Source organism: Strix aluco, chromosome Z, assembly GCF_031877795.1.
Source record: "Strix aluco isolate bStrAlu1 chromosome Z, bStrAlu1.hap1, whole genome shotgun sequence".
Lineage (NCBI taxonomy): Eukaryota > Metazoa > Chordata > Aves > Strigiformes > Strigidae > Strix > Strix aluco.
The window spans coordinates 58,098,777-58,113,689 of NC_133971.1; positions in this window are offsets into that span (position 1 = coordinate 58,098,777).

The window sequence follows — 14,913 nt, forward strand, 5'->3', positions numbered from 1 at the left end:
CGGCTGAGACTGCTTAAAGGCAGGTGGAAGAAACTCAACACAACGAACACGCAAATGTGGTATCCAAAACGCACCCTTCACCGCAACCCCAGGTCGAACAAAGGCACACGACAAACGACTCACCCTGAGCATCCCCATCCACCGGAGGGCAGCTCCCGAGGCGACAGGGAGAGTGGGTGGGCAGCAGCCGGGAGCTGACTGGGTGCTCGGTGGGTAAGCGCCCATGCAGGGCAGGCTGGAAGCCGCCCCTGCCGGGCATGTCAACACTCATAGCGGCAGCACAGGCAGTGGCCGGCATCGAGGGAGGAGTGGCATCAGAGAGCGGTCTGCCCCGGAGTGCGTGCCACTTGCCCCTCTCTCTCCAGCACGGACACAAAGGGAGGACATGTGCTTTTAATGGTAGCGTGATCTTTCTGCCACCTATAGAAGACTAATAGAGAGGAGGAGGGAAGAAAGCAGGGAGCACGGTCAGCCCCCCTGGTAGTGCAGGGATGATCCTTCGCCTGCCACTCCACTCCCATCCCAGCCGGGTGCTGGCCCACTGCGCCCACACCAGCTCGACCCCAGCCCCTGGTCCCTCGCCCCGGACACCTGGCCTGAACCTCGCCCCACGGGAGCAGCCCCAAGCAGCCTCCTGGCCCTGCTCCGGCTCAGTGCGCATCCTCCCCACACCTCCCAGCTCTCAGCCGCCAATAGCTCCATACTTATCCGAGTGCTGGGAGCCCACTTGACAAGCTGCACACACAGCACAGTCCCCCAGTTTGGGTTTCCCCCTAGTGAGGCTGCCTACTGTCTCTTTGCACCTGCTAGTGGGTTTCTCTTTATATAGAGCACCCAGTGCAGGGACTGTCCTCCCCTGTAGAAATAACAGTGACAGATCAATATACAACACGTGTCTGGAAATCTGATCTCACAAATGCAGAGGCAGAATGTAGTAGCTGGGCAGAAGGGTGAACAGAGAGGGGGAAAACTTCCAAACTTGGCCTTGTGGCTGGGAGAGTCTTGGTTGGGTTGTTAGAAAAGCTGTGGATCCAACCTGATGTTCTTTCTCTAGCTCATTACATTTTCACCCCTGAATTTGCTATACAGTGTTTTGGGGGAGTTGATGTGCCTCTGATGTTTTGGGAGACTAGGGGCTGTGTTGTGCACTGGGTGGGTACATCTTAAAATGACCAGCCCTTTGCCTCCAGGCAGCAGCCGGGAGCTGACTGGTGCATGTGTCACCAGTTTCTCTGTTCCTCAGGCCAGTGGTAGATGGAACTGAAGAAAGCCTGTTGGAAATTTCTTAAGGGCTTCAAGGTGCTTTGGATGAGGTTCTACTCCAGAAGGGAGGGAGACCTCAGTCTGTTCACAAGTCTGCACCCGCAGCCTGCTGTGGTCTATCAGTCACAGATCACTGTGTGGGGCAAAGGGAGCTCAGAGCTCCTGAAACTTCCTTTCCCTTTCTGACAGTGGAAGCAGGCTCTTGTTAAGAACATTTCAAACAGCTTCATTTGTAGCCCACAGAAACATGAGATTTTAATTTACACAATTGCTTTGGAGCTTGAAAATCCACTGTTGCAATCAGGAAAGTTGCAGCTTTGATTAAAAATCCTAAAGGCAAGACTCGTGTTGTTTCTTACTGAGATGAGGAGCTAGGAAATTAAAATAGGATATAGAAATTAGGCACTCAAGAAATGAAGGTATAAAGTCCCTGTGGTGCGCATGAGGGATGTGCTGGGAAATATGGTCTGGGTTAGTCCTGCGCCGGGCAAAGGCAAACCCATCCACGGGATTGTTTTTGCTCAAGGACCTGGGTGCACCTGGTGGGTGATGCAGAAGGATGGAGAGGTCCGATGCGTGCCACAAGGGGACTTGCTTGTGTGTGAAAACATACCGTGAATTATACTGTACTTTTGTTAATTTTTCTTTGTTAATGCTAATTGCTAAATGGCAGCTGGATGTGACACACATGATATAGAATAAAGGGGTGGATTATGTCCTGGTTTAGCCAGGATAGGGTTAAGTTTCCCCAGCAGTGGGGGGGGGAGCTCTAGCTGGGTTATTCATATATCATGCTGATGTTACATCCTGGCGCCCAAGCAGGACAGTTGGTTACCGCATGTACTGTGGGATTTGCTCTGTTCTCGCTGCTGTATTGGTAGATATTTTGCTCTGTTCATTGTTATTACTGTTATTGTTATTGTTGTTATTTGTTTTGTTGTTGTTGCACTGTTGTATTAAACCTCTCCTTATCTCAGCCTGGGGCTTTGTATTTCACTCCCTTCATGGGGGGGGGGCAGCAGTTGCGTGGTCTCAGACCCCAGCAGTGACTAAACCACCACACCATTACATATTCTAGAATGGATGTTTCTGTCATTCTGGCCACAAAAAACTGTTCCTGAACTGTTTAAGCTTATTGCTGACATAATCATAAAAGCAAGCAAGAGATGTTTAGAACTAAAAGGGCGTGATCCTGCTACAGTTGTTCTGCCTGTGCAAAATTGGTATTTTGAATGGTGCCTGGCAAATAACTACGAGCTGCAGGCAGCCATGGCACGTTTTCAAGGACAGATATCATATCACCTGCCATCACACCCACTGCTAAAATTTGCTCAAGAAGTACCATTTGGTCAGAAAAATTTGAGCCAATCAGAACCAGTAAAAGGCCTCACTGTTTTTAAAGATGGCTCAGGAAAAACAGGTAAAGCAGCAGCAGTATGGTATGAAAACAATCATTGGGAAAACAAGGTAGTACATCAAAAAGGTTCCCCACAGGTAGTGGAGCTGCGTGCCATGGCTGTTGCCCTCTCTATATTTACTCCCCCTGAATATTGTGACCGATTCAGCATATGTAGCCAACTTGGTTACTCGATTGGATAAAGTAGTCCTAACTATGTTAGACAACCAATTATTATTTGATGTGCTTTTAGAACTCTGGAAGAGTATTCAACAATGAAAAGAATCTTATTTTGTCATGCATGTCTGTAGTCATACTACTTTACCAGGGTTTTATACAGAAGGCAATGTTAGAGCAGATGCTCTTGTTTCAGGTATGGCCCTGGGTCCTGTTCCTAACATGAAACAACAAGCTGTATTACCGCATCAATTTTTTCATCAAGGTTTTCGAGCTTTACAACAGCGGTTTGGTCTATCTCATACTGAAGCTCCTCTATAGTAGCTGCCTGTCCTGATTGTCAAGGAACTCATACTCTAGTGTACTTTGGTACCAACCCCAGAGGTGTACAGGCTCTACAAATCTGGCAGACTGATGTTACTCATATCAATGAATTTGTCTGACAGAAATATGTTCATGTTTCTATTGATACTTATTCTCATGCCTTAGTAGCAACAGCACGTAATGGAGAAACAAGAAAAGATGTAATTTGACATTTACAGAAAGCCTTTTCTATGCTCGGAGTACCAGGCCAAATCAAAACAGACAATGGCCCTACATATGTTTCAAAGAAAGTTCAAACATTTTTTGATATGTGGGGTGTTACTCATGTTACAGGCATTCCCCATTCCCCAACAGGGCAAGCAATTGTTGAACATGCACATGGCACGTTGAAGTGACAGCTTCAAAAACAAAAAGGGGGAATGATTGGGGAACCAGCCCAGACACATTTAGATAAAGCAGTTTATGTTCTTAACTTTCTCCATTATGGGGATAATTCTTCTCTACCTCATCTTTTTCATCATTTTCCCTCTCTTTTTTCAAAACAGAATTTGCAAAAGGACATCAAAGTACATGTTAAAGATTTGGTTACTGGCCAATGGAGTGGATCATGCGAATTATTAACCTGGGGCAGGGGCTATGCTTGTGTCTCTACAGATGCCGGCCCTCGCTGGGTTCCTGCTTGGTGTGCTCAGCCTATGCTGGAACCTACATCTAGGTGAAGGATGGGTAGTTCCACAAACCAAGCAGAAAGTCTGGGTAACTCTGGTGAACATGACACATCAGGAAACTTTGTGCCTCTCTACTGCCAACCCTGAAAACCTGTTTTCGACATGCTTGGTGGGAATACCCGTAGACATGTGGCCGAATCCAACCGGAGTACCACCACTTTGTGACTCTCCGGAAACCTGTATGGACAATTGGGATGGTGTATATAGTCAGCTTGTACAAATTACAAGAACCCCAAGAGTTAGAGTTGTTAGGATCTGTTATAATGGATGCTTGTGTGTTTTTTAATTATTCATATAACAACACTGCACAACAAGGGCAAAATGTTAATGCAACTAATGCGATTTATCATAATTCAACTGCTTGGTGTAACTACACCTCACCTAACGTTTCTCGGTCCTCTTCTGTCCCTCTTGCTTTACCTCCTGGTGTCTTTTTAAATTGTGGAGATCGAGCATGGGGAGGTATTCCATCCAAATTAAATGGAGGCCCATGTAGCCTTGGTCGTCTCACTCTTTTGACGCATAATGACACAATGATATTGAATGTTACTAAGCATCGAAGATGGCTAAGGAGAAGTGCACACCAGTTTACCCCACAATGTGAGGATCAGGTAACCTTTTGGAATCCAGTGCAAATTATTACATCCTCCCTTTTTGCACCAGGAGTTGCTGCAGCAGCTGCATTGAAAAAACTAACAAATTTAGGATGCTGGCTTAGCAAACAAACAAATGCCACCTCATTGGCTCTTAAGTGGATTGTTAACTGATGTTAATAGGTTTAGACATGCTACTTTACAGAATAGAGCTGCCATTGACTTTTTACTTTTAGCACAAGGGCATGGGTGTGAAGATTTTAAAGGTATGTGTTGTATGAACTTATCAGATCACTCAGAATCCATCTTTAAGAGTATACAACAATTAAAAGAAGGCGTTAAGTATTTAAGGGAAGATGAGACTTTAGATTGGCTAACAAAAATGTTTAAAGGTTGGGGACTTTCCAGATGGTTAATATCTTTGGTCGAGGCTGTGGGACTAATTATCTTGATAGTTGTGGTTGTGCTATTAATGTTGCCTTGCCTTATCAGTCTTTTGCAAAGGGCCCTGCAAAAGACTGTTCACGCAGTATTTTCAGCACAAATACAAAAAGGGGGAATTGTCGGGGAAGGCAGCTGGTCTGCCAACAACCTGATTGGAGAAGAGTTCAACCTTGACAAGATTCCGGTGTACCCTTGAGAAGGTGAAAGAGACAGACAAAAGAATGTTGTAAACAAGTTTGAGAAAGAAGTTAGCCGCAGAGCAGGATGTAAGGAGAACATAGATGTTAGCAACTAACTGCCAAACATATTTGTGAAAAACAACTGTATAACCAATAAATTTTTGCCATGGTAGCAGATAGATATTATACAAGGCTGATAATAAAGAGGGGGGGGGGGCTTTTTCGCCTTACATGCTAACTTGAACCAAATTGGTATCCTGTCATTTTTTGTCCGTCTCTACAACAACATCTATTCTAGACCACATTTAACCACAAAGAGAACTAAGAGGGAATAGCACATGGGAAATGTCACTCCACAGTAGGCACAAATATCCTGCATACCAGCAGGACACCAATCACTAGGGTGGATCAGTTAAATAACTGTAGAAAATTTGGGCTCCTGATTTCAACAGCAGCAGAAAAGCATTCTAACTGCCTCCAGCCCCCAAGTGAACCCAAGTACACAGATTTCTACAGCCACCCTGTTCTCAAGGTCAAAAGAAGTGAGGAGTGATCAAAGACCACAACCAGCATATTCTGAGTTACAAGGCTTCCTTGAACTATTCACTGACAGCTGTGAGAAGGAGATATCTAAAATCCATCATTTAGCCCAGATAGACGCATACTTTAAAATAATGTCTAGAGTTACAATAAACTTTGGCTTTCAAAGGCTTTTATGTACTTGGCTTTTAAAAAGCTTTCTTCCCCAAGTCCATGAACCAATAGCAATACTAAAAAGACAGACACAGCATTGAAAGCAATTTCTTATCCCCTTCTAAAATCATATTTTCCTGTCCTCTTGAGACAAGGGAAGTATTGCCCTCTAGAGGAAACCTATTATTTTCTGCAGTGTTACAGCAAAATAAGGCCTAGGCCTTACTCTCCACATCCCTTTTCTATTTAGTTGATTACAAGAAATATAAAAGTTGCTATTCAAGACCTTCCTCAGTTTCTACACCCCCGACCAAAACAGGTGAAACATAAAAAACAATTTTATTGCTAACAAAAATGCTATCTTTTATAAGTACAACATGCACTGTTTAATTTAGACTGACTTTATAGGTTGTTTTGAAGGGCTTTAACATACTTAACATATTAGTCACATACAACAAAGGTTAAAGGGACAGGGAGGGAAACAAACTTTGACAGAAGCAAACAAAAATTTGACAGAGGCAAACACTTCTGCATAAAATCTGGGAAGGCATTCAGGTGACCAAAAGGGGAAAAACACTGCAATGCTTTGTTGCGGTAATGCTCTTACAAAATTAATCCAGATCATAAATTAAGATTCAAAAAACCACCTGTCCAGCCAGAGGACTGTCAGAAATGGAAGAAAGCACCACAATTTCTTAAATACAATTTTCCTACTAAAAAAGACTCTAAGGTTAAGTGAAATCACTTTAGATAGTCTGAATGATTCCATCCAGTGACTGCAACTGCTGCTCTGACCGATTTAATGCAACCGTTTCCTTAGGTGCCTTATAACAGTGCTTTTCAGCAAAGAGATGAAATATGTTTTTCCCTCTTATGTTTTTGGCCTAAGTACCTCAAGTCCCTCTGGCACTAAAGATTACAAAAACATTTATAACACACAGCAAGAGGGATTATATAAGGAAGAGAAAGCATTCTTCAGACCCCCATATCATATTCTCATTTTTAAAAAATCTTGACCTCCTACACAGATACAGGAAAAACAAAAGTGCACGTGACTGTGCATCAAGGAAAAAGGAAAAGATGGGTGAGAAAATGTCCATGTCAGCAAGGCCAATTAATGTACTCTAATATGCGTATTAAAAAGCCCCAAACAAACAAACAACAAAACACAACTCTCCCATGTAAAGGAAGGAGAAAAAGAATCCAAATTCAATTTAGTTTTCAACTTCAGAACTATATACAAGAGTAAAAGAAATCTGAAAACTGAGTAACACTAAATTTGACTGCTTTTTCAGTTTGATGGCAGGTATTACAGAACAGTTCTAGAACTGTCTCCCATAAGACTTCTTCTGTGGCCACTAAGACCTCGGACACACAGATTTAAGACATTATACAGAAAAAAAAAAGAGCATGGGCCTACAATTCCTATTAAATGTGTACAGATAAAGTGATTTTAAAGAAATACACAGATCAATTCACAAGAGATACAATATTCAAAAACCACTTCTGTTTAATCAAGTTTATATGCATATTATCAGGACTGATAGCATATTTGTTTGTAGAATCAATGCTGCTGAGAATTAACTATCCTATCATTCCTTGGAAATGTCCACAGCAAGAGGGAACAGAGGTGTATTTAGGGTTCACTTGCATTTTCTACTCAAGTTTATCTGTTCCATAGGTAAATAATAACTGACTTATAAACAACTGTTTGTTTGGATAAAATTTTCATTTCTCTTTTAACTAAATGGGGGCAGGGGGGCAGAAATTATCTAGACACAGACTGTAACATCCTCTCTTCTTCAGCTAAGCAGTAAAGAATACCACTTCTCTGAATTTAGGAAGATAGTCAACTACTAATTCATAGTGCAAACCTGATTCTGAGACCTGTTTATTCACATCACTTCCCTGTATGGCAGAATGTTTGCAAGTGTTATTAAGAGAAAATTCATTTTTAGGAATATTTCCATCAGAACTGCACCAATTTGAAGGTTATTAGGTAAGTCCCCCCTGTCTCTCTCAAGTTTAAAATAAGAATGTCAAAGAACTGTCAAGTGCTAAGAGAATAAAGTTCTGGAATATCTTGAGCACTGAAGTTCCACTGTTACATACTGTGTGGATTTTACGAGGGCTTTTTGTGGTTTTTGGTTTGGGGTTTTTTTTCCTTAAATTACCTAAACAGTGTGGTGCTTTAAACCTCAAAAATTCAGCCAATACATTTTTAAACGTTTTTGTGGGCAACTTCTCCAAATACAAGCTCATTACTTTTGCAGGTATACATATCTGCATGTGGCTGTACACTCCTGATTTAACTGTTTAGTTACTATGTGCAAAGTAAACCAAATTGTGACATTTTATTTACCTAAAACCTAATATCTGTTAGTTATGTATGCCATTCTTAATAACAAACTTCAAAATCACCTGTACTGTAAAAAGCAAATTTATCAGTTCACATCTACCTGAACATAATTTTTCCAAGTTCTTTATCAGTGCATCTTAGGTTGCAAACAGGAATTTCACTGAACAGTAATGAATAGAGATAACTAAATGTAAGGTTCTGGGTTTAAGATTCTTTAAAAGAGATAAAGTTACAATTATATAAAAGGAAAGCTCCTGAACTTGTATAAATGTGTTATGTTTACTAGTATGCCTAATAGTAGTTTAAGGTTTAGAATCACGACATTCATAAAAGTCTGCATAAAAATTATTTCCATTTTAGCTGTGGCATGTATCTTTTTTTATAAAGGGTATATACTACAGATCATTCTTTATAATATTATATTTCATTCATATTTTTATATAGACTACCTGGTATTAAAAGGCGTATTTTAACCATGAATACATATTATCTCTACACCATTATCTTGCTTTCCTGTTTTTATCCACTGACACATCAAGGAAAACAGCTTTGCAGAACATGCATACAAATATGAGTATATGAGTATATGGTTATATACAGACATACATAACCTTGACTTTCCTTCTTAGAGCAGATAAAATGAAAAGTAAAATACAGATGCTACACCACAGAATGCAGCTGATATCCAGGGATTTACTGTAACTATGAGATTAATGCAAAAGGTATAAAAAACAACCCTCAAATAGTAGCTAGTTACCCTTAAATACACATGTAACAAGCCTGTGCTGTAAACTATAACCTTTAAATAGTGAGGAATTAATAGTCTTATATAAAACAAGGTTGTTATTTTAAAGAAAAGTCCTTACTGGTTGTAATATGACCAAACTGATCACTGTGCAACTATAACCTTTAGTAACAACAAAGTCATAACAAAACTCGCTATTCTGGAAAACATACCATCCTCTACTTACCAATGTCAAATGCAACTAGTATCAATAAACCACCAGCAAGCACGGAAACATTGCATCTTTCTTTGTTGAGTTCGTTATGTAACCCATTTCTCTACCTCAGTATATTTTTCTGGAGGCCGTACAAACTTGCCACTGACCATAAAACCCTCCAAATTAGGTGGAGTAACTGTAAACAAATCAGAAGCCACCTAAAGGAAACATTTACAGGCAAATTACTTTCCTGAGCTTCTACTTCCATATTACTCAAGTTTTTTGGCCCCTACCTAATAAATATATATTACATTCTTGTCTGACCAACATCAGCAGCTGTTAAGCCCTAATCAAAAGTCAGTCATCCAGTAGTACAAACTAACATACAGTTTTAATTCTCTTTTGTGTTAGAGCATACTAAACACAGCCGTTTTAATTAGTAAGAGAAATCACCCTCCAAGGCGAAGAGTTGTTTGGAGCAATGTATAAAGGAGGCCAAAATGGCTAAAGAATATTCAATAAAGAATTCAAAAAAATCCTTTAACCACAAGCCTTGTGCTTTAAAAAAAGTCCCTAGATCATAATGCTCTTTAACTAAATCTGCAAACTGTTAGTAAAAATAATTCTATCCAAGTGTAACTCCTCTTTAGGAGTGTGAGAACCAGAACACAACTTCAGTGCATGGCGATTCAAACTTTTGCGACTGTTATTACAGATGTAACAGCATTTTTAAAAGACACAGAGACAGGAAAGCCCTTTGCACAGATTCTTCAAAAACTAGGCAGCATGCCGATTATGTTAAAAAAATGCAAACAAGGCAAACTTTTCCAAATTGTTCTCACTGTAAGAGAGAATACTATTGCTAAGAATATCATTTAAGAAGGTGATTAATCACTTGACCACATGCTGCCACAAAAAGATTAGTTGTCAGTGACCACCACCTCAATTCAAGCAAAGAACATCACATAGCAGAATTTGCTACTGTCAAAAATTAAATCTAAGCTGTGTCACAACAAATTAATTATAGTAAATATAAGTAAATATATTTAGTTGCAACCAAAAGAAGCTTGCCATGTCTTACTTGAACTAGCAGTCAATTTCAGACTTAACTTCTCACAGAACTAACTTGTTCCCAGCTTGCTCCAAGAACCAGAAGTTATCAACCAAGGCTCCACATGGCTACTATCTTCACAGTCAAAACAGAACTGGAAAGGCACACACCAGGGTAGAAGGAAGACCATTTACAGCAGGTAAAGCAAGTGGATATTTTAAATTGGAATTACCCTCATAACATTAACTCACTTAGTCAAGCACCCTGTCTCTGTAAACAGGAAAACACAATAAACTCTGATAGTTACTTAGTACCAAGGAAAATTACTTTTCAAACTCCAATAGTTAGAGGATAAATAAAGTTGTCCTGAAACTTCAGTAAGAAAGAGCTCTCAGTTGCTCTGTTTCATCTGTTGAAAAGCTCCAGCTTGCTAGAAATACAGATTATGTTCTATTCAAACATAAAAGGAGTAAAAGGCTTAGCTGCTGTCCCAGTACAGTCAACAATCCTGAACTCATCTAGAGCCACAAATGCATGGCCAAAGACAAAGACAACTTTGCAAAAGTGGAAGAAGCTTTAGCACTGGCTTTATTTCTATCTATGTAAAAGGCTTCAATTCACTGCATTCCCCACTGATCCACCTTCCACAGACGTGCAGCAGTTTCAAAAGAGCTGCAGGGAACAAACTATTATTTTCAGTCCCTGCAGTGACACCATTCTCACAGGAAGAGAAAATTACTTGTTCCAGCAACTCCCTGAAACTGGCAGAAAGCTTTTTGCCCAGATCCACAGCCTCCATGTCCACATAAAACAGACTTGGGAACACAGAACAAGTACTGAAGAAACTCTGGAGCTGTTTACACAAATCTAGAAAAAAAAGACACATCGGGGGTAAAAACATCTCAGAAACTTCCTGGAGCACAGAAGTAATGCAAAGGCAAGATCTGTCAGTAAGGACCAAACTCATCATCGGGAGAGTAGTGGTGACCTACTTCAGCATAGCAGATACATTTAAAGATGTAATATTTGACCTTTATGTTCCCAGCATTATGGAGAGATCTGATCCTTGATTTTTTAATCTTTGAGGACGGAGCAGTTACAGCTGTCTACAAAAAACATGCCATTTCTTACACTTTTCAAATCACTGAGAATGTCTTCCTCAACTAAGAGAAAACCCATCCTCTAATTTCCAAAAAATACATTTTAGCATTTTTTTCTACAATGAGTACCTAACTTGCTACTATCCCAGACACCTCCTTGTCATAAATATACCTTACACAAAACTATTTTGAGAATTTTATTAAAATCAGAAGACTCTATTCAGTAGATTTCCTTTCAGTGAAAGGATTAATATGCAATTAGCTGGCCAGAACATGGAACACAGCACAGCCAGAAAAAATATACTGCAGCACCAGAAAGTCTCATTTACAGTATGCCCAGAACTGCAAAATTTACCAAATATACTTCCAGACTCTCTCAGTGCAGTAAAGACTGAACTTATAAAGATATTTTGTTCATACATGGGCTTCATTCAATCATGAGCATGAAATTTTTATGTTTTAGAGAGCTAAGCACCTCAATTTCCCTGAGAAGACACTTTACACTTGACCCACAGAGATCCAAAAACTAGGTCAAAAATTATATACTTCTACTTTAAAAGCAGTGGATTTAAAGGACAATAAAATGTAAAGAAGCAAACTGACCAAAACACAAAGTTTGTATCTTGTTCAAAAATCAAATGCTGTGACAAATGCTTCTTCCCTCCAACAAGCAATTCTTATTTTGGTTTTCCAATAGGGTGATAAATTGAAGTACCGTAATAAAACAAAATGCTTAGACATGGACTCAGATATTTCAAGAACTTTCTGAAATCTATTTAAAAAAAACCGCACTCAGTTTTATATTCAGAATTTTCATAAGAAGTTGATATAAAATTTCTAATTTACCATTCCTGTAGAAAGACCACTGTATTTTCTTTTTAATCTGATCTATTTTTTAAGAACAATCTGCATACTTGAGATATTAAACTTTCTGTAAGCTTTATTTGCTCAAATGAGAAACTTAATGTGGCCTTTCATTTTAAATGGGGAAGCAAACTACTCTCAAAAGGTTCAAATTCCAGTGTTATCTCTTCCTTGCACATTCAAAACTCATTTGTCATACTTCAGACCAATCCAGAAGCTATCTGTTATAGAATGAATGACTACCTCAGTAGCTGTTTGCGGGTTTTGTTTGTTTGGGTTTTTTTAATCAGTTTAGTCATACAAAAATATGTGAACTGTTCAATGGTATGCAGAATACCTATTAACTGCAATATCCCTGACAGGAGAGAGATAGTGTTCTTAAAGCTGTAGCTGAAGGAAGAGATTCCTGTAGAGTATCTAGTGAGTTTTGAAGAATTTTAAGATAAAAGATGGATTTGCTTACATGTAAAGTTGTATTTGTTTAACAAAAAATGTTATTGCCAGTTCACTTGAGAGCAAATCAATTTATGGCTTTTACTTTGACCTAATAGTAGTTTATTCTTCCTGAAAGAAGTTGCTTAAAAATTGGTTTAAGAAGTCAACTGAAATTATATAATAAGCTTTATAGCAAAATAACAAAAAGCCAATGGGTATGAGAGCCTACAGTTATATTTGCATGGTTCAACAAGCTGATGTTTCTCAGATCTCTAATTAAAACTCCTCATGTAACTGTGTGTGCATTCAGGTCTACTGCAATGCAGAACAGGATCAGTTAAACCAAGTACAGAAAGCAGTCTGAATGCATAATTGCAAGAATTCTCACAGAAAGGAGATTCTAAAAATTACTGTTACCCCTAAAAAAAAAAAAAAAAAAAAGAGAATGTTTCAAAAGCCCAGTAAATACACTGGAATAGCAAACTGTTCAATAGTAAATTAATAATTGATATCTCATCAGAGCAGTTTAAATACTAATTCCATGGTAACAGTTCATCTAGAAATTGTAAAAAGGGAAGCAAAATTATTTTTGCGTCAAAACTGGTTATGCAGTTATTTCAAATTTCCAATTTCTGTTTCAATCTGGTAGAGGATCTGATATGAAGGACACTTATCCCTCTTCTACCAAAAAGAATAAATAATATTTATATAAAAAGTATCTAAAAACATAATTTACATGTACCTGCACATTTTCTAATTATCCACTCAATAATAATAAATAATTAATTGGCATCTTATACAATGCACAGATATATCCATGACACCAAATGAAGATGTTTAAGCCTGGTGTCTGAATTAGACACCAAAGAACCCTGAGAAGAACTAAGCCACCAGATCATTGAAATGCTCTATGCCAAGAGTCTGCTCAAACTAATTTTCATTCATTTTTCAGCTAAGACAACTCAGCTATTTTCACAAATGTGGTTAGCAGAAAATACTGTCTTACTAGTCTTTAACAATTCTTAAGAGCAATTCAACGAGCCATAGGCATCTCCATGATTTGAAAAGAGCTTAAAAGTCAGGGGGTAGGAAAAGAAGGAAAAGTAGAAAGGATGAAAACCCTAAAAATGTGTCATTTTAATGACTGGAAAAATTCAAACTAATTTAGGCAGAGTGGTAAGAACTGATTAAAAAAAATGTTTCCATAGATTCAACAGAAGTTTCTTACAAAGTAACATTCTTTAAGTACTCTTTCACTCCATCTACAGTGACTATCCTTCATCCCACAGGGACTGGGCTGCCCACACACCAGACAGTTGCTCTCTCAGGAGACAACCATGATTACACCAAAACTCTAAAGAAATTACTTCTTTCCAGCATACCAGCATAAGGTGTTCATCAGTCAGCATCAGCAATAAGGAATCTCAGAGCATGTGTGGTGAAGATATGAAAGAAAGAATCAAGGATTAAGCCAGGATCAGGGAGAGATACAAGGAAGGTGGGATGAAACAGGTAAAGGATTGAGGGAGACAATAATGGGAATAGGGAGAAACACAGATAGCTAGATCTTCCACAAAGACTAAATGCCAGTCCCAACAAGGCCTGGAACTGCATTGCATTTCTGAGACTCTTTAGTTCATAGTAAGAAATATTATGAAAAAAAAATGAGTTGCATTAGCTGAAAAACAAATGAAAATTAGTTTGGATAGACTCCCGGCATGGAGGATTTTAATGATCTAGAGGCTCTGTTGACTTCACAGGGAACTTTGGTGTCTAGTTCAGGAACCAAGAATAGTATTTGCATTTCGCATTTGCATTTGGTAGTGACACCGAGATCCACTGGCAACTTGTATGCCCCTATTCCACTCTACTTTGTGATTCTACACATCTACTTCATTATAGATTACACACACACACAATTTATTTAAAAACTACGTGTAAACTATGCTACAGTAAGCCATGCAAAGCTAAAAACTGAAAGAAAACTGGGCTGCCTTGGCAACCTGGATTCAGCCTCTGTGCATAGTTTTATTACAACAGCCTTGTTACCTGACCTTGGATTACTACTTCTTACTTTGGTCAAGGTAAAATCTGAAGATTAAATCTTCAGGGTCTCTTTCTAAACCAAGCTGTAATATCTGTACTTCATTGACACAGAAGCTGAAAGGTGTGCAGGGAAATCAAAGGAAACAGCAGAACGAAAGAAGATGATCTTGTGAAATAGCACCCCAATTCCTTGAAACAAACCAGAAACTCTTCAAATCTAGTTAAAAAGGTGAAAGGGAACAAACTGCTTATGCAATTTATGTGACTTCAGGGCCACAAGCAACCAAGGCTCTGACCCTGTGCTAAAACCCTCAATGCAA